Source organism: Elaeis guineensis, chromosome 5 (genome assembly GCF_000442705.2).
Source record: "Elaeis guineensis isolate ETL-2024a chromosome 5, EG11, whole genome shotgun sequence".
Classification (NCBI taxonomy): Eukaryota; Viridiplantae; Streptophyta; class Magnoliopsida; order Arecales; family Arecaceae; genus Elaeis; species Elaeis guineensis.
Window position 1 is genome coordinate 110581018 of NC_025997.2, and position 24041 is coordinate 110605058.

General features: G+C 36.5%; 1 non-coding gene across 1 annotated transcript; it reads right to left on the reverse strand.

The window, feature by feature from the left end:
* Positions 1 to 981: 981 nt before the first annotated feature.
* LOC114913058 (U6atac minor spliceosomal RNA) lies at positions 982 to 1091 on the reverse strand. The gene has a single exon (XR_003799084.1). It is a non-coding gene; the product is annotated as a U6atac minor spliceosomal RNA (small nuclear RNA).
* Positions 1092 to 24041: the final 22950 nt, after the last annotated feature.

Below are 24041 nucleotides of genomic sequence, written 5' to 3' on the forward strand. Positions count from 1 at the left end.
ACTAGAACATCCAAGAGCACCCAGAAATATCACAAATCAAAAAAGTCCTTTTATCGAGGGTTTCCCGATAGGGGACCTTCGATGCCTAAATTAGTCTATCTCGATGGAACAGAGGAGGTTCTAAATAGAAGAAGGCAAGGAGAGAGAGAGAACTCTATAAGTTCAAGTGAGTATGCCCCTTTGAGACTTTTCTCAACCTGAACTATGCAACTCTCCATGGACCTCTACTGATACTTGTCCCCTGGGCTCACGAGTTAGACTCAGAGACTTGAATATTTTCAAAGACTCAGTAGGACTTCTTTTGGACTTGATTCGATTTCATTAGACTAAATTTGGAGGACCCTTAGGAAGTGGTTTATATAGGCATGGGTTGGAGCCTGTCTCAATTAGGAAGTGCGAGGAAGTTTGCTGAGGATAATCGCTTGTATGTTTACCAGTTATAGAGGCTATTCTATCATTATAGATCAGTTGTCATTGAGTATGGGGAGATTCAAATGTCTCTGCGTGCTCTCGAAGTGGTCATGTGGCAAGAACAAGTTGGCCGAGGTGAGGATCTTATAGCTGATTTATGTCAAACTTCAATTGGTCAAGTGTGCCACGTCGGTTGGATCGAATCTGAGGTGTATTACTTATTGCTTTCATTAAGATTAGGCACATGACTAATTGCTTTCATTAATTGAAATGAAAGAATGTTAAAAGCAAGTTACTTAGAAAATCAGAAAAGTGTGCAGACTATAAGAATATTGGAGAAGGCTTAAACCCAACTCAGTTTACGAAAAAGAGGTCAGAATTTTGAAGTTGTGTTTTGAGAAGCAAATCTCAAGTATTGCATGACCAACAGCTAAATGCTATCCAATAGCTCCAACTCTTCTTTTTGTTCTCAAATACCCTTGTGTTTCTTTCCGACCAGATTAACCAGCAGATTGAAGCTGCCAAACTTATCCAGCACACTGTCATGTTCAATTTCTACACAAAATGAAGAAAAAATTGGGCAAGCGGGTAGCCTTAACAGCATGAATGTGGCTGCAAGCCAGGGGCGGTTCCCATCCGTGTCAAGGGAGATGCCACCAATCTTTCCTTCAAATGAACAAATTTTAGTGGTTAATTTAAGGGTGGCAGCTGGTTGGATTTTTATCAGGTCAGTTTTGGGTGGTGTCAGAAAATCCCTTAATCCAAACCTATTTTTATTATAATTAGACTGAAAATGTTTATCTAAAATAATTTAATTTATATTAATCTATCTTGGGTAGGTCTTGATATAAGGTTGCTTCATTGTAATACGGTAGTTATGATTCGAAGCACTCTAATCCACTAAACCTCTCCGGATTCTGCGGCAGCAAAAGTCTTGATGATGACATGGAGAAAGAATGCGATAAATCTCAATCACTTATCTGCATCATTTTTCTTAGTGTTTGTTTTTTGTTCTTTTAATATTGACCACATTACCTACCTGATTACCTAAGTTAAGCCTTGAGTGGTATCCCATAACCCAAAATGCTTATAGGATGGCTCTACGGATGTGGGGCCTATTTTTAAGTGCTTATCCACCCTGAACCCTATGACTATGGTTGTCAATGAGCTCAGTTAGCTTGAGTAGTTGGATTGCCTCGACTTAAAAGAGTTATGCTTGGGTTTAGATGTTTTGGCTATTAGATTAAATATAAAAAATATTATAAGAATGTTTCTTCAACTTTATCTCAATTTCACTTACATCCCTTATACTTTAAAAAGTATCAAATTAGTCTTTCTATTTATCGATATATTCTAATATATTCACTTATCAATAAATAATATTATCTTTTTTTCTCAATGGATAGAAATGCCTCTTGCTTATGGTGGGCTTGGAGGAGGAAGAGGATGAGGAGGAGGATGAGGAAGCCACGGTGAAGGAGGATAGCTTATAGATGGCTTGGAGGAGGAGGAGGAGGAAGGGAGAAAGAGATACTACAAGAATATTGGTTAGTAGTGATAGTTATTAGTAACGGCAAAACAGTGTCGCTAATAGGGATATTTATCGACTAAAAATTATGATCGAGAAGAAATCCATCGTTAAAGGGTTGAAACATCTAATAGCGATAGGACTTTTATTTATTAGTGACGGCAAGTCATCGCTATAACTTTTAAATTTTAAATATTTATTTATTTAATATTAATTAGTTATTAGCGATGCAGCTTTAGCCATCGCTGATATAGAACCCTAAAATACCCCCATTCTCAATCGATTTTTTTTGCTGCGCCCCCGCATCTCGCATTCTTCCCCCACCTCAGATCCACTTGCTTCCGCCGCTGCACCGTCATGCCACCGGAGCCCCCATCCCCATGCCCCAATCCACGCACCGTCGTTCTGACGTCGAATCTGCCATCCCCATGCCAGATTCGACATCCCTACACCCCCGCCTCCCTTGTTCTCTCCCCGCCACGCCATTGGAGCCCCCATCTCCTTACCCTAGCCCTCATGCCATCATCACCGCACTAGATCCACCATCTCTATGCCAGATCTGCCGTCCCCTACGTCGGACCCACCATCCCCATTGTCCCCCATGCCGGATCTGCCAACCCCCATGCCGGATCCGCCATCCCCCATGCTGGATCCGCCATCCCCCACATCGGATCTGTTGTCCATGCATCGGATCCACCATCCTCGTGCCCTTGCCGTCCTTCATTCCATCCTCTTCTTCTTATTCGTGAGTATTAGTGATGAAGGTGGTGATGGTGGAATCATCGCCACATGTCATTCCCTTCTCTTTCAATTTTTCATATTTGAATTGAAATTTATAATATTTATTTAAATTAATGATGTTTGAATTTAATTTATGCATGGGATGCACATCTTAACCCTCTCCATGTGCAATGCTGCTCGATATTTTGGAACCCCCAGGGTGGGATTTGCCTAGATGCTCTATTAAGGTGGAAGGGGGTACCGCCTCCACAGATGCTTCAGCTCAGCCCATTAACATAGGATGTGCAATCCGACTATCTTGGGCGACAGTCCCTGGTGCGCGAGTCACATGGCCTGATTATCCTATGGTCGAAGTCTGCATATACGGGATGCCTGTCCTGGCCCTCCCCATTTGTAATGCTGCTCGACACTTTGGAACCCCATAATGGGATTTGCCTAGATGCCCTGCTAGGGTGTTGGCAGGGCCGTCTCCGTGGCTGCCTAAGCTCTGCCCATCAGCATGAGATTCACGATCCGACTATCTTGGAAGATAGTTCCTAATGCATAGAGCATGCGGCCTAGTCATCTTGTGCGGCCCTAGTCCGTATACACAGGACGCACGTCCCGACCCTTCCCATTTACAATGCTGCTCGATACTTTGAAATCTCTTAATTTAAAAATTTTAAAAATATTGCGTTGTATAGAATCATAATTTCATCTTTTGATTAATGTACATATTCTACAGCATTCGTACATTTATATATTTCTGTACGGATAAAAAATTATGTACATTGGTCAATTGATTGTCTAGTATGGATAGTTTGAGAAATATAATTAATTCTATAGGTCGTTACAGTAATCAAACGGTATGTTAAGAGTTTGAAAAAAATTTTGAATAATATTTTTCTTTAGTTCTCCTCACATATCTTAAATCGTGTGGAGAGAACTAAGAAAAAATATTGTTGAAATTCTTTCGGCTCCTATTGTATATTGTTTGATTATTGTAATTGACCTATATAATTAATGCAATTCCTGAATGGGATAGGACCTTCTATACCTATTAGTTGATGGTAGGATGCACTAATTATATAAGCCATTCAAAATGATAAAATAATCGTATATCAATTGTCTTGTATTTGTATATGCAAAATCCTTAGGTAGTATGCCATGGATCGTAGTTGGATGGATCGACGAGTAGTCGACGGAATGGTTTCTACTGAATATAGGAAGGATGTAGAATACTTCTATGATTATGCTTCTGAGAATGCAGCACTCTTACATCAAGGAATTAAGGGCTCGTTGCCCTTGTAAGAGATGTGGTAATAGAGAAATGTAGGACGTTTAGGGAGTTTGGGCTGTCCTATGTAGTTATCGGGATCATCCAATGATTGATCCCGAGGTCAGTGAATGAGTTCTCTAATTGGCTGTTAGGGGCTCATGATGCAGCCTAGGAGATATTCTTGGTAAGTCAAAGGTATTCAATTTAAATTTTTAAATTTATATTCTATTTATTAATATATGCTTGCTTTTAATTGCAGGAGTACTATCAATTCGAGACTTCTCAGGATGAGGAGGTTGGCCATCAGATCTTTGAGGAGGTGGCCACATGTTGGGCCGAGATGGGCTATACAACCTCATGCAGTTCACCATAGAGTTCTCCAGTTCTGAGTCACCATCAAATTGAAAATTTTTTATGGATCATTAGATGTGGGGGCACATATGGGAGGCTCTTGGTGACCAGTGGAGCAGTGAGGACAACTCTAGCTGATGGCAGAGAATCTGATAGAATCGAACAATCCAATAGGATCCGATCAAGCACACCGACGGTTCCGTTGGCACATATGTTATAGCAAATATATTAGTAAAAATTCTAAACTTATATTAATCTCATATTTAGTTGATCATATATATACTTTTATTAACTTAATTTTATTATTTACTTATTGCAGACACGACAGCTAGGTCATGTATCAGGGCAGCTACAGTTGTGGGAGGCCATACATCAGTCTAGAAGGATCGGTATTACTTAGATTCTAAGTTCAGACGGATTGTGATAACTTAAAATATTATTTATTAAGTTTTTATACATGTTGATATGTATAATAGCACTAATAAATTTTTAAGCTATACAGGTAGATTATGCGGAGCATGTTGTAATGCAGCACGGTGAGGACCCATCCTCTCAACCCCTCGACCTCGAAGGATGGCTCAAGGCCATAGAAGGGGAGAGTAGGAGCTGGATCATAGGGTTCGGATATAGCTTCGATCCTCCAGTAGCTCGTTGATCTTCAACATTCTCTTCTCAGATCTCGACGATCCAGATGTGGGGTGATGCACATGTCGAAAAGGTCGTGCAGAGGTTTTTTTGTCAGTGATCTTAGAGCTCTTAGGACGTCGTTCGCGAGACTGTTGTTGAGATTCTTTGGGATCTACATCTATATGATCAGTTGAGCTTGTTGTCACAGCCATCACAATAGATAAGTCAAGTAGTATTAATAAATTTTTTTACTTATTTTTAATTTTTATATTTCGAAGCTTTCATAGTTAGACTTGAGTCGAGAGAAGGAGATCTAAGAGTCAAAAATCAATCTACCCATCTGATGGATGGGTTGGAGGTATAGATATGTCTATATCATCGAATGCGATATATGAGAGTAATCTGTTTGAGAATCGAAAGAGTATATCGAAATATATCTCTCTGTGCAGGTTTAGACTTCAAGCGAGAGGAAGGAGATATCCAGGGGGTCAAAATTTAATCTAACCATTCGATGGATAGATCAGAAGTATCTATAGCTTTGTAACATTAAATAAAATATGTAGAAATAATCCGTTTGAGAAGCAAAAGAGTATATCGAAATATATTCCTTCATGCCGGTTTAGAGTTCAAGTGGGAGGAAGAGAGATACTCAGGGGGTCAAAATTCAATCTAACCATCCGATGGATGGGTCAAAAGTATCTATAGCTCTATAACACCAAATAAAATATATAAAAATAATCCGTTTGAGAATCGAAGAAGTATATAGAAATATACTCCTATCGAAGGAGTATATCGAAATATAACCCTCCAAAAATGTTTAAGCTTGAGGCACACCAATTACTTTAGTTTTATGATTTCAATTAATTTAATTTTAAAATTATTAATAATATTTTATTTTTTTTATTATAGAATGCTGGGACATTCGGTTCTTATCCATTTATTGCTACTGCAGACGACATATAGGAGGAGGAGGAGGATCTTTGTTGATTTTTTTTAATTTTAATATAATATATTTAATTTTAATATTTGAATAATATTATTTTATATAATTAGATAATTTATATTTTTATATAATATTAATTTTTTATTTATGATGGTGATAATTAATTGTTAGTTGTTATAATGTCTATAAGTATATGTTGGTTGTTAATTTAAGTATAGCAAATTTTAATAAATATATTTTTTTATATTTTTTAAAAATCTATTTATTACTATTAGCTAATACCGTCGCTACATATTAGCAACGACTACAGCTTATTAGTGATGGCTTCAGCGATCGCTAATATATTTTTTAAATTTTTTAATTTAAATTATAAAATGATCTAAAAATTATTATAAGTGACGAATATGTCATTGCTGATTATTGTTGCTAATATGTTATTAACGATGGCTTTTTCTACCATCGTTAATAATGGTCTTCAGCATCCAATTTTTTTTGATGGCTTGTTGGCAACGGTGTGCCGTCACTAATAAGTAATTTTCTTGTAATGAAGAGATCAATCGAAGAGGGGAGAGAAAGGAGGAAGTGGATGAAAAAGGGAAGGAGGGAGGAAGAGGATGAGTCAGAGGAGGAGGGGGCCGCATGGAGGGAGATGGCTTATGGATGGCTTGGAGAAGGAGGAAGAAGGGAGAAGGAGGGGATTAATTAAAGAGAAGGAAAGAGGATGAGGAGGAGGAGGATGAGGAGGTAGTGGAGGAATGGGCAGAGGTGGAGGGAGCTCCCATGGAGAAAAAAAATAAATGAGGAGAAGAAAAAGGAGAAAGGAAGAGGAAGAAAGAGGGATGCCGCGATGAAGGAGGGGATCAATCGAAGAGGAGGGAGAAGGAAGGAGGAAGAAGAAGAGGTGGTGGAGGAATGGGTGGAGATGGAGGAAGCCGCTGTGGAGGAGAAAAAATAGATAAGGAGGAAAGAAATAAAGAAAGAGGAGGGAGAAAGAGGAACACCGACAATGAAGGAGGAAATCAATTGAAGAGGAGAGAGGAGGAGGAGAAAGGAAAGGCAGTGGAGGAATAGGTAGAGATGGAGGGAGCTGCTATAGAGAAGGAGAAATAGATGGAAAAGAAAGGGAGAAGGAATGAGGAGAGAGAAAGAGGATCATCAGTAACAGAGCAGGAGGGGATCGATCGAAGAGGAGGGAGGAGGAAGGAGGGTGAAGGTGGAGAAAAAGATCTTTTTATCATTTTATAAATAATGGTATCATGTGATAGTCACACAATATCATTTCATTAATTAATGGAGATAGGCGGCTGGACCATATTAGAATATATCGATAACTAACTAGAAAGATCAGTTTGAGACTTTTTAAAGTACAGAAATGTTCATAAAATTGAGCTAAAGTTAAGGAGGTGTTCCTGTAGTTTTCTCTTAAATATAATAGTGACCTTCGAGCTAGGCCTGGACTTGAACCTAGATGGGTTGGAAGATCTACTCGGAGTTTGGTTGGGCCGAGCATATCCTCAAGCTGACTTGATGTCAAGCTATTGGGGTAAAGTTTAAACCTACAATTTTTTTCAGGCATAGGTTCTACATATAGCCAGTACCTAGGGCCAAAATGATGACACCAACCTAACAATCAAAAGTCTACTTGATCATTAAATTATGTCTTCAAATCTATTCATTTCAAAAGGGTCTAGAGTAGGTCTATCAAAGGAGCAAGCTGCTCGCAAACTAGCTCGACCTAGGCTCAATTTGGCTCGAAATATAAATATATTACATAATATTTTAATTAATATTTGTTTACATGAAAACTAATTGTTATATTTTTTTTATCATAAATCATCATAGATAATGTAGAATAAAATATACTTCAACTACAATATTAAAACACAATTTAGATTATTAGCCTAACTTATATAGAAGCCTTGAAATATCTTAAGATCACACCAATTTTCTGAAAAGCTATTCATGGATAGCTTGAATTGGCTTAATACATCAAATGAGATTGCTCGGCCATTATATTAGTCAAGCTTGAGCTAGATTTAGTTTGCTCATGATCGGCTCATATATTTTCTTAGTTCAAAGGGTTGGTAGATATAAAATTATCATCGGTGGTTAATTATAATTAGAGCTACAAATGAGCCAAGCTCTTCGTAAGCAGCTTGGCCCTGGCTCATTAATAACTCATTCGTGCTTGGCTTAGTTAGGAAATAAACAAGCACAAATTTATTTTAAAGCTTAGCCGAGCCTAGACATCTTTTCTATGCAAAAATAAAGTTTGGCCCGGCTCAGGAAAAATATTAAAAAAAAAAAAAAGAAAAACCATAACTTAAAGCTTACCGAAGCTCAAGCAGCTATCTCATATCCAGCCAACCTTGAGCAGCTTGATACATGGCTTGGCTGGTCCTAAATCATAATAGTTAAAAAATATATATAATTATCAAAAAGTTAACCATAATAAACAAATCGATCCTTTTCCTATATTCTTTTTAAAAAATATTATTTACTTATTTTATTAAAATAATACACCCCTGGCCAACTTTTCTTCTGGTATCTTTCAAGCCCCAAGCCAAAGCGACAACAATGGCAAAGAAGTGGCTGTCACGTCCTTGGAGGAAAGATACCAACAATGTGACCTGCTACTAATCCACCATCCATCAAACTCCTTGTCTTCTAATATTTTTCTAGTAGAAAAATATCCTTGTCCTTCCCTCACATGCCTCAGATTCTTCCTTGTTGTCAAACCAACACAAAACCATGGGCCACGGCACGTACCAAACCAATTACTATGGGCGCCATGTGAGAAAGCGTCACGCTCAATCATGCAAAGAAGAGTGGCTCCAGTCCAAATCCAGGACCAATGTTTCGTCCTTAGCCTCACATCACCATTTTGCCCTACCCACACCCAAAGCGTTAGCCACTTGTCCTGGATTCCTGGACTTTTCTCCTGGCTCCAAATCAGCCTCCCCCAGAATATTCCGCCCACTTCCCGAGTGTCTCTTTTCTCTTCTGATGTTCCTCACAAACAATGTAGATGTCCAACATAGAGTGATTTTGTTAATTTATATTGTGAAGATCGTGCACACATGTATAATCTACTTATATAAGATCAAATAATTTAAATAATATATTCCAACTAGATTTTTAGATTTGAGATTTTGGATTAATATAAATGGTATAAGAACAGATCCGATCCATGGCTCATATTGATTAGGAGACATGCATAATGGATCCATTTCGATCAATTACAGATTGATCATGGTCTTTATGTTTAGATTTTAGTAGATTTGAATCTACAATTTGATGAGAATATCAAGATTAGAAAAAAAAAATATATGAGGATACGTATGGATGTGTGTTTCTTTCATTTATATAAAATTAAAAAATTTAAATAATATCTTTTGAATAAATTTTTTGGATAGATTCTGAGTTGTTATATAAATAATAGGCATGTTTCTGATATATTAATATCTCAATTAGGAGACCATCATCCAAAGTCTTTTGGTAGGTTCCACCTGATGAATAGAAAGGATTTGTGCTACTCTTAGATGGAAAATGAGATGAAAGAAAAATATTTTAATCCATTTAATATCTGTATTAAGTTAATTTTTATAAAAAGATAAATAGTTTTTAAAAAATAGGTTTATAAAACCAGATAGGGACTCTTGAGTGGTGGAAACCCTAGTGGTGCGACGATGACGGATAGGGAGAGGGTAGGAGTTAGTTTGCTATGGCGGTACAAGGAATCCATATTATTCTATTGTCATAGCTAGGATTCTTTAAGCTGCTTTAGATTTTTAATATTTAAGGTGGTGAAGGATTCTCCGGCAGGCATGGGATTGATGCACCACTGAGAGTGCTGGTTGCCAGATTCGTTGCTCTTGAAAGGAATACAAAAAAGTATTTAGTCCACATAGTTGAGATCTGAACTTTCCATCCTCTTAAACTAAGCTTTTTAAACTAGAAAAGTATTGCACTCTCGAGATATTATTTTGTTAATTCGAAAGATGGTAGTTTTGACTACTTAGTGAAGGGTCCTTTTCTGAAACACATGGCTTTCTGCCTATCCTTTTGCGTGTTGTGTGTACTAATCATTGTTGTTCTGATAATATCTTGCTTTATGGTAGGTGCTAACCAGCCAGAGATGCTTAATCAGCTCAAATTAAAAAATAAATTATAATTTTTTGAAAAAAATTATATTTATTATATTTATATCTCATAATTTATTAAACTATATTTATATTTAGTTAAATTAACAACATAGTGATATCATTTACGTCATATGAAAAATTGCATTTCATTGAAGAGAAGAATATACATATTTTCTTAGATGATTGTTATATTATTTAAGATTATTTTAATAATTTTTAAATTTTTTAATATTTTATTTAAATTTTATTTAGAATTAATAATTTAATTAATATACTGTTAAGTTATATATTGAAATTAAAGTTGAATAAAATTAAATCTTTTAGATTTTTCAAATTATTAAATATAAATATAATTTATTTTTAATTAAAATATAAACAAGCATAATGGCAAGAGGCACCCACTTTGCACAGGATTTAGGTATCCTGCCCACCAGGAAACCATGGTTCTTTGTCCAGTGTACTGCAGTACTAAAAGGGTTCTACTGGAGTACATGTGTCCTGCAAAGACAAACAAAAAGCAGGGCATGGCAAATGTTAATCTATGGACGGATGAGCAGTGGACTCAGTGGCCCTTATCCAACACATTCACTAGTTTTAAATAGAGAAAGAACTTTGAACTGCAAACCTCTTAGACCTAGTACGTATCCTATTAAGGCCTGTCACGTATCCATGTAATTAGTGTCACAATTCTTGTACAATGTTTTAGTAGTCCAAATGCAAGTAATTAGAAAGTTCAAATCAAAATTGGCTAAATCATTTCTACAAAAAAAAAAAAAAGAGACTGTTTATAGTTGCTCCGACTTAGGGCTGTGGTGGATGTCGTCAAATTAAGCAATGCTTTGAGACCTATCTGATTCAACAACTTCACACACCAGGCCTGTAGAAAATTCATTTAGTTGAACTGAACGGATTCAAATCCAGTTACTGTTCTCTCTACTTTTCTAAATTTCTTCTTTCCAAAGGCACATTCGAAGGAAAAAAGGTGAAGGAGATGGCAATTATCACATGATTCATGAATTGGAGTCCTTATGAAAAAAAAGTGGAATCAAAAATTAACCATCTTGTATGTTTTTATGCATTTAGTCAAATGTACCAATAAGCAAAAGGTGAGCAGTTTTAAGAAATTAGGTTTGCTGAGAAATGAGTCATTGCTACCTTAAAAATGACATATATATATATATATATATAAACTAGCTTAAATGAAGTGCAACAAAGTGGAAGTTACAATTTTAAGAATTGAAAATGACTCAAACTTATATAAATTTATATTTATATACTAATTAATTTTAGTATCACTTTATACTTGTACTTAGTAGTCGAGATTTAAATTGAAGCTTTGCATGTTTAAGGGCTAAACTCACACAGGTTCAATCCTCTAATTGATAGTTGAATTGGATTTGTTGCAGAGATAATTGTATGGGACATGTATGCCTTAGCCTTAATCAGCAGTTTTTCTGCAACGTGGAGGGCTAGTAATGGAGAATCAGATCTTTCCATTCAACTCCAAATTGGAGAGGATCCCAACCTAAGTTACATTTGGTGGGTATCATGCAGCATCATTTCTTTTTAATTTCATAGGAACTCTTTTAGCTATCTTCCTTTATGATAATAGAACATGATGAACTTGACCAATACCTATTCCACTCTAATGTTTTTGATTAGGCTTAAATTCTGATCCCATCATTATCAATCACATCATGAAATAAAGCGTTTCATATCTTTATATTCATAAACTTAACAATGATGTGGACTTGAGGATACTTTATGTAATAAGCAAGCTAGATATAGGCATAAAGCCAACGAATATTTTGTTCACAAATGCATGTAGAGGGAGAGGGACAGAGCAAAAGGGATGGGGAGAGAGAGAGAGAGAGAGAGAGAGAGAGAGCAATCTAATATATATATATACATAAAAATTGAAATTGAGAACAAATAGGTTAGCTATTTAAATTGTCTACATAATTAACATTTTATCATCTATGAATGTCATTTGAATCAAAATCAATCTGTAATATGCCACGTGTCTGGACTCTCCTATCTAACAATTCTTAAAACATTAAATTCAAGCATGATATTATTAAAGGACTGAATTAAAGCCCACTTATGTGATCTAAATGAGGTTTTTAAAGTCTGATATTATTATTCTCTTGCAATAAAAGTTCAGTAGTTGATAATATGGATAGATATCATAAATTTGGATGGATATTATTTTACTATTTGTTTATAATTTCTTTTAAAATGATCCATTATATGATCTAGAATCCGCGTGCAATGCGTAGGCTCAAAACTAATTACAAGTATAATAGAGGTAGAAATAATAATCTATCAAACTTATGGGCATATTGGTTGGGGCAAAAAACTTCTACCTGATATGCATAGTGGATGGTTAAATGATACCGTGGAGTGTAGGAGTTGAGAGGCAAAGAAAATTGCCGAAACAATATGTTCACAACCCATCAAAAGCTGAGTCTAGTATTAGGGTTGACAACTCCCTAAATGAACAAGGGCCACAAGCTTCTTGCTGGAAGGAATAAAAAGAGCCAGGAGTGAATAGGGACCATATCAAAGAAAAACTTCAAGCAGTCTAATGTCAAGGTTTATGATGGTGATAATGGATGAACTAGTGCTCGTAAATAGCTGATTTTTTTTCATAGATATATAGATTACCTGATGATGCCATTTCTTAAAAGTAACATCGTAAATAAGACTATAAAACTCAATAGGCATCACCCATCCTATTGCTAATCTTCCAATTGTAAGATTCAAAATATCCTCTTAAGAGATAGGTAAGAATTGAAAGAGAAAGCACCATTGCGTTGTGCAAATCTTTTTGAATATATATATTTGTTGTTGCGTGAAACAATCAACTCTATCGTATGCTCGGAAGTTGGGAATTTATTAGAGTAAGATGAGACCCTCTTGATCAGAGATTCCACTGCTTGTTTTGTCCTTTGTTGCGGAGGAGCTGTATGCTGCTAGCTTAGGATAGAAGCAACAAAAGGAGGAAAAAGACAATGAAAACCCTTTGAATGACAAAAAACTAGTCAATTAGAAACACCATATATGGGTGGTGGGGGCTTTCATTCCAAGGTAAATGAAACGCATTGTGGAAGTGAACTAAAAACACATGGCAAATGCAAGCAAGTCTCCATCGGCCATCATTGCTTAGAAAGAGAGTTGGATGGCTTAATAGTTTCTGCTGATGGGAACCTTTCGCTATTTCCATGAAATTGATCCAAAACCAAAAAAGTTGGTTGTATGTAGAGCAGGAAACTCATGATGTGCTTTACCCTATTCTTTTAGTCTAACACATCCAATTAATTGAGAGACTAGACTAGAAGGTGAAATCCAAATAATAATATTGAGAAGTTGAGAATGACCCCTTACCTCCAAAGGAATGGGAGTTTTCCTATGGATCTCGGAGAAGTCTCTACTCACCTGCACCCATTGACAACTAGATGAATGGTCGGTCAAAAAGGATCGCACAACAATTTGAGGGTATTTAATCATATAAGAATACCTAAATAAGTTATGTGATTAGTTTTTTGTTTATTCAAATATAATTAATCCAAACTACAATCACAATCATCTAGCTTTTTTCTCAACTATTTGGGATTAGCTTTATAGGTCCTAAATTGCTAAGTATTTTTATCTAGGACTAGCTTTGATGCTATTGTCGCAAGACTTCGAGAGGGCGCTGATGTAGACATCGTCTAGGATTCGGGACATCAAAGAAAATCTGTAAGGAAAATTCATACTTGTCAATAGGGCTAGAAATAAGCTCGGACTAGTCCGAGGTCCATTAGGCTGGCCCGACTTTGGGCCGAACTTCGAGCTAGGTCCGAAATACTTCACGTTGGGCTTGAGCCTAATTATAGAGCCCGTTTATCTTTGGACTAGGCTCGGGTATACCTTTGGTCTGGTCTGAGCTCGGTCCAGGCTCAAGTCCAAAGTCCAGCCCGATCAGGAGTCCGATCAAGTCCCTTCTCCCAATCCTTGTTGACTGCCCCCAAGCCCTAGCCATCCTCGAATCTCCTCAAGGGTTCTCGGTGGCACTACAGCGAGTTTCTTAATGCTATCAAGAAGGGCAAGATAGAGCTCACTGCCATCAACAGTCATCGCACCACCATCATCGGATCATCCCCAACAACCCTAACCTCATCAACATCTTCACCATGAATGGCATCGACATCTCCATCTTCGAGGGCAACAATAGTAACAGCCTCTTGGCCTTCATTAACAACCTCTTCTTCCTTTTTCTTGCCTTTGCCAGCCTCTTCTTCCTCTTCCATCATGCTTGGGGGGGCCCCGAAGGCAGCCCTAGGGATCTCGACGGCCCTATGGATGTTGGCCGCTCAAAATATAAGTTCTAAGAGATCCCAAAGACTGACATCACCTTCACTGACATTGCCAGTGCTGATTAGGCCAAGCTTGAGCTTTAAGAAATCATCGTCATCATCGGAGACCCAGTAGTCATCACCGTCGTTGTGGTCGAAATGGGTTAGGGCTTAGGATTTTTTTTTAGTTTTTTAAGAGAAGGAAACCTGATTGGGTGGGTCCAATCGGGTTCGAGTCAAGATTGAGCCTGAGCTCAAGTCAGGCTTAGACCTGAGTTTTTTCAAAAATTTTCGGGCTTAAGCCCTGTCCAAAGCCCCAAAAAAGTTTCGGATTGAGCTTGGGTAGGGGTATGACCCTGCTCGGCCACTTTTAACTCTACTTATCAAAGGTATTTCGATGGAGGACCCTTTGATGCTTAAATTAGCTGAAGCTTGAAAACAACAAAAATGAGAGAGAGAGAGAGAGGGCGGTAGAGAGCAAAGTGCTCTTCTCCTGATCCTCCTCCCGGTTCAGTTTGTTTATCTTGGGGTCTGTTTTATACCTCTTTTATTTGGAGGTTGAGTCTATAAGCTGTTAGCCGAAATCTGTAGGTTTATTAGATCTAATTTCCTACATCGTTGGGCCATGTCCTAACCATTTGTTTGAAGGAAAATCTACTCTAACCATAAAATCAAGGTTGTTAGTTACAGATACTGTCGTAGGCTTTATTCGGATGATCAATCAAACTAGCGGTTTGAAATGAGCATGGGGTCGAGGTCTTGAGCCCGTATCTGGTGTGGCTTCACCAATTCACTTTGGGTGCTCATCACGGGAATGGTTGATCCGACCAGTAGGTCTATTCCCCAACAGATGCTATTTCAAGTTTCTTAATATACATTTCACAACATCCATCCATGTTAATTCAAATATTTCTCTTTGTTTTTTATTGTCTTCAACATAAATTATAGTACCTGTTCTTGTAAGAGTCTCTTAAGATTTTCGATGTGTACAGCCATACGATCTCAATCGGTTTTTCATCATTTTGTCTTCAATTTGTACAACTCTTACAGATCTTCTAATGTATTAATTTTTAATCTGTCTCTCATAGTTTTGTCGCACATCCTCATTTCTGTTATAACTAATTCATTTTCATCTTCTTCTTTTACTGCCTGAGCCATATAACATTACAGGTCTCACTATTATTCTACAAAATCCGCTATATATCAAGTCTCCAAGGCATTTTTTATCACATACTCCCCATCTCATCCAACCAATTCTAATTCTGTGGCATATATTGTAGCAACCCGTTTACTTGGGCCTGTAGCCCAGATGGCCCAACAACAAAAAAAAAAAAAAAAAAAAAAAAAAAAAAAAAAAAACAGAGAAGGAGGAAGACTCCTAGCCGGAGTCTTCTTCCTTCACGATTTTCGGCAAAATCGGACTCAAAGAGTCCGGCTAGGGTAGGAAACCTCCACTATAAGATCCTCCAACCTTCCTTTAGGAATTTACAACAAAAATTTCGAAGTAAATCAAGGGGATTTGAGAGATTTTTCTCAGAGATTTTCGTGGTGGTTGATCGGAAGAAAAGAGGTCGCCGGAGCTGTTTTGGCCGCCGGAACAAGGTATTTCCTCTTCTCCTTGTTATTCTCCGGTCACCGGTGTTTTTGGAAGCCGGCGAGGTGCCGGTTCGGGCTTCCGGTTCGGGCTCAAACAGGGATACCCTATTTTTATGATTTTCTTCCTTCTCTGCCGCCGGCAACAAGGAGGGTGACCCTGCCGCCGGCCAGCTTGCATGCTCGGCCGTCGTTGCCGGATCTCCGGCCAAGTCGTCGGAGCCCGAGCCACCCTCTTTTTCCTCCCCTGTTTTGGCCCAACGGAACCCGCGGGAAGAAAAGAAGAAAGGAAGAAGAAGAAGAAAAGAAAAAGAAAAGAAAAAGGAAAAAGAAAAAGAAAAGAAAAAGGAAAAAGAAAAAGAAAAGAAAAGAAAAAGAGAAAAATAAAAATAAAATAAAATAAAATAAGAAGAAGAAGGAGAGAATTTTTCTCTCTCTCCTTTCTCTCTTCTTTCTCTCTCTTTTCTCTCTCCTCTCTCTACCTTCTCTCTACATTTTCTCTCTCTAGATTCTCTCTCTAGACTTTTCTCTCTCTTTACGGATTTTGTCTCTCTAGGATCTTTTCTTCCTCTCTGATTTCATCATGAATCCTAGAATAAACTTGAAGATGAAAATAAGATGATCTGAGGTTGCTCCGAAATTCGTGCGGTAGATCTGATCCCAGTCCGATCCTATTCGAAATTTGTAACACTTGATTCATATTGAGTCACCCTGATAGGACCTTTGATGATCTCGATCATGATTGCCTCATCGAAAAAAAATATGAAGATTCTCTCTTCACTTTCTCTCTCTACTTTCTCTCTCTAGAATTTTCTCTCTCTTCAGGGATTTTCTCTCTCTAGAAGTCTTATGGATCAGTGGAGGATCCAGATACTTAGGTAAATCCTAATTTTGGTTAATCCTAAGAGAGATCCTAGATTTGTGTTATCAGATCGATTATCGGTAATTTTCTCCATATATATGATTTTTATATTGATCAGGGTTACGAAGAGATGATCATCTGCAAATGATATCGAGTGGAATATTTTGTTAAAGAAATTCATAAATCAAAGAAGAACATTGATTTCTGTGTTTGGATCAGTCACCGGTAAAGGTAAGAATCCCTGTACATGATCACTATTATATATGCTATTTTACTGTTGGTCTTGCATTATTGGTTTTGCGTTATCGGATTTGAGATCGATGAATTTATTATACCTGAGATATTGTTATTTATTTATTTGATTTTGAGCATGAGTATGTTATGTCAATATATATGTATCAGAGATTGATGGCATGATTATATGGATATGACATATCTGAATTGATCATAATGCAAGACAGAATTGATTGATGAAATCAACACATAATGATTAAATGAAAAGAAAGAGATATATGGTATGGACTAGCCTTGTCATGTGGAACAGCCGGCCAGGAGCTTATGCCTGGGACAGCCCGCCAGGAGCTTATGCCTGGGACAGCCCCCACTGGCTTACAGGTGGATCAGCCGGCCAGGAGCTCATGCCTGGGACAGCCCGCCAGGAGCTTATGCCTGGGACAGCCTCTCACGGGCTTTGGTACGTGGGACAGCCGGCCAGGAGCTCATCCTGGGACAGTCTTGAAAGACTTTTTAAAGTGGATTCGATCCGGATGATGACTGAGGTATAGACTTGGATAGTCCAGAGCCAGAAAGAAAATGTTAAAATCATATGATTATGAAAGGAGAAATGAAAGATAAGATATGAAACAATTGTTGAACAAAAGTGTTTCACCGGTTAACATATGATGATGCATCTATTTTGACAAGACAGAAAATTTATGAATGTTTGCATTATTCTGGACATTGAACATGAGATTTTATATTTTATTGCTTATCCTTATTTTCAGACTATATTACTATATCAGTGTGATATGGGAATTCTTACTGGGCTGTAAAGCTCACACCCCTTCATCTTTCTTTTTCTTCTCAGAGTTGCAGGATGACTTAGATTGGCTATGGCTTGGATTTACGGGTGAGCAGAAGGATAAATAGAGTGTCATAGTATCTGATCAGAGAATTGAAGGAATGTTAATTGTTATTATGCAAGTTTTATGAATTACTGTTGAAATTAAATATTATGGTTGATAAGATTGTAATGATTTATTTTGGCCTTGCATATTCTTTAGGGCTTGCTCTAAGGAGTGTGCGGCCATCACGTATCCGACTCGGGTGTTGGGTTCGGGGCGTGACAGAATGGTATCAGAGCTTAGGATATGATCATTAGGGATTATGATATGCGTGATAGGATATGATGGAATAATATCAGAGCTTAGGTTATGATCATTAGGGATTATGATATAAGTGACTAGAATATTACAGAGTAATATCAGAGCTTAGGTTATGATCATTGGAGATTACGATATAAACGATTAGGATGTGATAGAATAATATCAAAGCTTAGGTTTAAGATCACTAGAGATTATGAAGAGATATTAAAACTTTATGTAAGATCAGTAGGATGTGACAGAGTGGCATTTGAGCTTAGAGCTTAGGTTACGTTTATTCGGAGACAATGATACAAGTGATTAGGATATGACAGAACAGTACTAGAACCCAAGTTTAAGGTCACTAGGGATTGTCATATAAGTGATATCAAAATATTGGGATTATAATCACTAAAGTATGATTGATAATATCAGAGTTTAAGATTTTGATCATTAAAGGTATGATAAAATGATATTAGAGTTTAGGTTATGATCACTAGAAAATATGATTTAAGTGGTATTTGAGTTTAAGGTTATAATTATTCAGAATTGTAATTCTAGTGATATCTGAACTTAGGTTATGATCATGAGGAACACGATAGATATGGAAGAGAAGATTCAATATTTAGATTTCGAATCAATAGATATTAAGATGGAATTTATGCATAAGTGGCATATGTTATCTATAATAAAATTGACGAGTTATATCTTGGATTTCAATTAGTAAGGTTGACCTAAGTATGAAAAGAGTTGACCTTGGAATGAAGTGGGAGGTATTGATAAGTTATGTTGAGTATACTAGATGATTTTATGATTGAAGATCATGATACTTTTCTAATTTCGATGATAATTGTCTGATGCGTTATGAATTTTGGATTTATCAAAAGAAAGTTAATTAGGGTATGGTCTAAGAAGAAATTTCATCATATGAGAGAGAAATATTTTTTGAACATTGAATCTATAAGAGGATCATATATGAAACTCAATTTTAAATGAAAAATATACTTGAATTTTATTATGAGAATATGAGATACACATCTTGGTAAAATTTTTGGTTACTCAAAATATCATATTCTGAATATGATTCCTTGATCTTTCAAGTTGCATTGAATTTCAAGTCAAAAGTTTATTTTTCTAAGTAGATCAAAAGTATTTTGATATTGTTGTTAAAGTAAAGAAGAAAATTTATTTTGTCAGAGTATGATATACAGGTTATGATGAAATCTTTAATAATTCATATTATTATCTTTGGATTAGATTTTTTTTTTTATTTTTTTGGTGATTGTTGAAGATGGTGAAGTGTATTAATCATTCAAGTCAAAGTTTGGATTTTTAAATTAAATTAAGATATCTTGTTAATGTTAAATTTTGAATGACTTATACAAGGGACAAGATTTTGTATGGATTTATCGATTAATATTAAGGGTTGTGATGAAGAGAGTTCTATAAGAAATAATCAAGTTAATTCTATTTATAAAGATGTTGGCTTGAGTTCTTCTAATTTGTCAAGTTAGAATTAATTCTTTTAAAAAGAAAGATTGATTTAGAAATTATCTAAATGATTGTTAGGTAAATCTAAGATTAACTTCAATTAATTCTAGACATGTTGGATTCTTGAAAAGTGATGAAACTTATACAATAATTTCAAATATAGGAAGTAGATCAAGATTTAATTTTTATATGCTATACCCAAAGGTAGTAAAGATGAAGAAACTTAAAATTTTGCCCTAAGTTTTATATGAAATTTGAAGGTTGGATCTATTCTGGATTGATCTAACATATAAGGATATTTTTATCTTTGATATAATTATATAATTTGATAAACCAAGATCAGAATGCGCAGCAAAAGCATGGTGGGTTAAATTGATTAGAAATATTAATTCTTTGATTCTGAAGATATTATGGAATACATTAGTTGTTAATAAAGAATAATTTTTAATCTGATCATAGTCAGATAAATTTTGTTAGTAGGTTGCTTCATTGTAGATAATGCCAAAAAATTTTAGATATCTCAAGTTTATTAATAGCTTGATAGTTCTGATATTAGTTCAAATTTAGAATGTCCTGACATAGATCTCATATTTTTTTTAAATTTAATATTGTTACTCGAACTGATATAGAAGATTGAGATTTTTCTTAAGATGAGAGTCTATATATAAAATTTGTTGAAAAATCAAGTGAAGAAAGAAATCGATGATGGTAAAGAGTGCTCGATGTTTGATCTTTATTTATCAGGGGTAGTATGAGATAATTATGAATTTCGAGTGAAATGTATTAGACAAATAACGGTGGTATATTAATACAAGTTTAAAATGTTACAGTTCTTCAAAAAGTTGAGAAATCAATAAGAAGGGATGAGTTTGAAATTTTAAATAATTTTGTTATAACAAGATCATGAGAAATAAATAATATATATGATATTATCGTAAGCTTGAGAATGACATGAAGAATGTATACTTTGAAATAGATATCTCAAACGACATAATCTAATTTCGAGGACGAAATTTTTTTAAGGGGGGGAGATTGTAGCAACCCGTTTACTTGGGCCTGTAGCCCAGATGGCCCAACAACACAAAAAAAAAAAAAAAAAAAAAAAAAAAAAACAAAACAGAGAAGGAGGAAGACTCCTAGCCGGAGTCTTCTTCCTTCACGATTTCCGGCAAAATCGGACTCAAAGAGTCCGGCTAGGGTAGGAAACCTCCACTATAAGATCCTCCAACCTTCCTTTAGGAATTTACAACAAAAATTTCGAAGTAAATCAAGGGGATTTGAGGGATTTTTCTCAGAGATTTCCGTGGTGGTTGATCGGAAGAAAAGAGGTCGCCGGAGCTGTTTTGGCCGCCGGAACAAGGTATTTCCTCTTCTCCTTGTTATTCTCCGGTCACCGGTGTTTTTGAAAGCCGGCGAGGTGCTGGTTCGGGCTTCCGGTTTGGGCTCAAACAGGGATACCCTGTTTTTATGATTTTCTTCCTTCTCTGCCGCCGGCAACAACGAGGGTGACCCTGCCGCCGGCCAGCTTGCATGCTCGGCCGTCGTTGCCGGATCTCCGGCCAAGTCGTCGGAGCCCGAGCCACCCTCTTTTTCCTCCCCTGTTTTGGCCCAACGGAACCCGCGGGAAGAAAAGAAGAAAGGAAGAAGAAGAAGAAAAGAAAAAGAAAAGAAAAAGGAAAAAGAAAAAGAAAAGAAAAAGGAAAAAGAAAAAGAAAAGAAAAGAAAAAGAGAAAAATAAAAATAAAATAAAATAAAATAAGAAGAAGAAGGAGAGAATTTTTCTCTCTCTCCTTTCTCTCTTCTTTCTCTCTCTTTTCTCTCTCCTCTCTCTACCTTCTCTCTACATTTTCTCTCTCTAGATTCTCTCTCTAGACTTTTCTCTCTCTTTACGGATTTTGTCTCTCTAGGATCTTTTCTTCCTCTCTGATTTCATCATGAATCCTAGAATAAACTTGAAGATGAAAATAAGATGATCTGAGGTTGCTCCGAAATTCGTGCGGTAGATCTGATCCCAGTCCGATCCTATTCGAAATTTGTAACACTTGATTCATATTGAGTCACCCTGATAGGACCTTTGATGATCTCGATCATGATTGCCTCATCGAAAAAAAATATGAAGATTCTCTCTTCACTTTCTCTCTCTACTTTCTCTCTCTAGAATTTTCTCTCTCTTCAGGGATTTTCTCTCTCTAGAAGTCTTATGGATCAGTGGAGGATCCAGATACTTAGGTAAATCCTAATTTTGGTTAATCCTAAGAGAGATCCTAGATTTGTGTTATCAGATCGATTATCGGTAATTTTCTCCATATATATGATTTTTATATTGATCAGGGTTACGAAGAGATGATCATCTGCAAATGATATCGAGTGGAATATTTTGTTAAAGAAATTCATAAATCAAAGAAGAACATTGATTTCTGTGTTTGGATCAGTCACCGGTAAAGGTAAGAATCCCTGTACATGATCACTATTATATATGCTATTTTACTGTTGGTCTTGCATTATTGGTTTTGCGTTATCGGATTTGAGATCGATGAATTTATTATACCTGAGATATTGTTATTTATTTATTTGATTTTGAGCATGAGTATGTTATGTCAATATATATGTATCAGAGATTGATGGCATGATTATATGGATATGACATATCTGAATTGATCATAATGCAAGACAGAATTGATTGATGAAATCAACACATAATGATTAAATGAAAAGAAAGAGATATATGGTATGGACTAGCCTTGTCATGTGGAACAGCCGGCCAGGAGCTTATGCCTGGGACAGCCCGCCAGGAGCTTATGCCTGGGACAGCCCCCACTGGCTTACAGGTGGATCAGCCGGCCAGGAGCTCATGCCTGGGACAGCCCGCCAGGAGCTTATGCCTGGGACAGCCTCTCACGGGCTTTGGTACGTGGGACAGCCGGCCAGGAGCTCATCCTGGGACAGTCTTGAAAGACTTTTTAAAGTGGATTCGATCCGGATGATGACTGAGGTATAGACTTGGATAGTCCAGAGCCAGAAAGAAAATGTTAAAATCATATGATTATGAAAGGAGAAATGAAAGATAAGATATGAAACAATTGTTGAACAAAAGTGTTTCACCGGTTAACATATGATGATGCATCTATTTTGACAAGACAGAAAATTTATGAATGTTTGCATTATTCTGGACATTGAACATGAGATTTTATATTTTATTGCTTATCCTTATTTTCAGACTATATTACTATATCAGTGTGATATGGGAATTCTTACTGGGCTGTAAAGCTCACACCCCTTCATCTTTCTTTTTCTTCTCAGAGTTGCAGGATGACTTAGATTGGCTATGGCTTGGATTTACGGGTGAGCAGAAGGATAAATAGAGTGTCATAGTATCTGATCAGAGAATTGAAGGAATGTTAATTGTTATTATGCAAGTTTTATGAATTACTGTTGAAATTAAATATTATGGTTGATAAGATTGTAATGATTTATTTTGGCCTTGCATATTCTTTAGGGCTTGCTCTAAGGAGTGTGCGGCCATCACGTATCCGACCCGGGTGTTGGGTTCGGGGCGTGACATATATCTTTGTTTATGACCCCATCTAGTCAATTCAAATGAGTGAGAGAAAATGTTAACGACTAATCATGTTGAGTATCTTATAGACTAACAAGGATCAGAGTTGTAGCAGCACATGATTGAATAGCTAGTCAACTAAAGGCGGGCAACGTACAATAATAAATGTAAACAGCATTTTCAAATGGATTGAGAACTATCCTCAAAGATCACGGTAGATTGTGTTGATGATCATGGGAAAAAAAGGCGACAACCAATCTTAGCAACAACCTGCATGTATTTATAGAAGGAAGTTTTACTATCTTCTTATAACTATATACGATATTACCAAATATCCCGGTAGATTGTGTCATCGGAAACTGATAGAATGTGATGGAAATAGGAGGAGGAGACGTACAATCTTAGAGGGAGTCTTGTGGACTGAGAAAGAACTTTACTAATTCTCTTGGTAACTATTTGTGCCACTTTGAAGTCTCTGGTGGATCATGTCGGTGATCAAAAACTGACAGACAGAATATGGTGGGCACGGGAAGAAGATGACATTCAATGTTAGCAAGAAAATTATGTGGACTAGAAAAAGTTTTTCGATTCTTTCGGCAATAGTATAGCTACTTTCAAATACAATTATATCGGTGACTAAAACCGACAAATATGACACAATCATTACAAGACTATAAAAGATGGTTAAGAAGAAAGTTTTCCCATATTTTAAGCGTATGTGCCATTTTAAAAATCACGGTGGCTTATATGGATGATTAAAAACTGACAAAATATGGTGAACAAGAAAGTTATGTGTGTTGCCGCAAGGCTCCGGGTTGAGGCGAAAGTGGCTGTGGT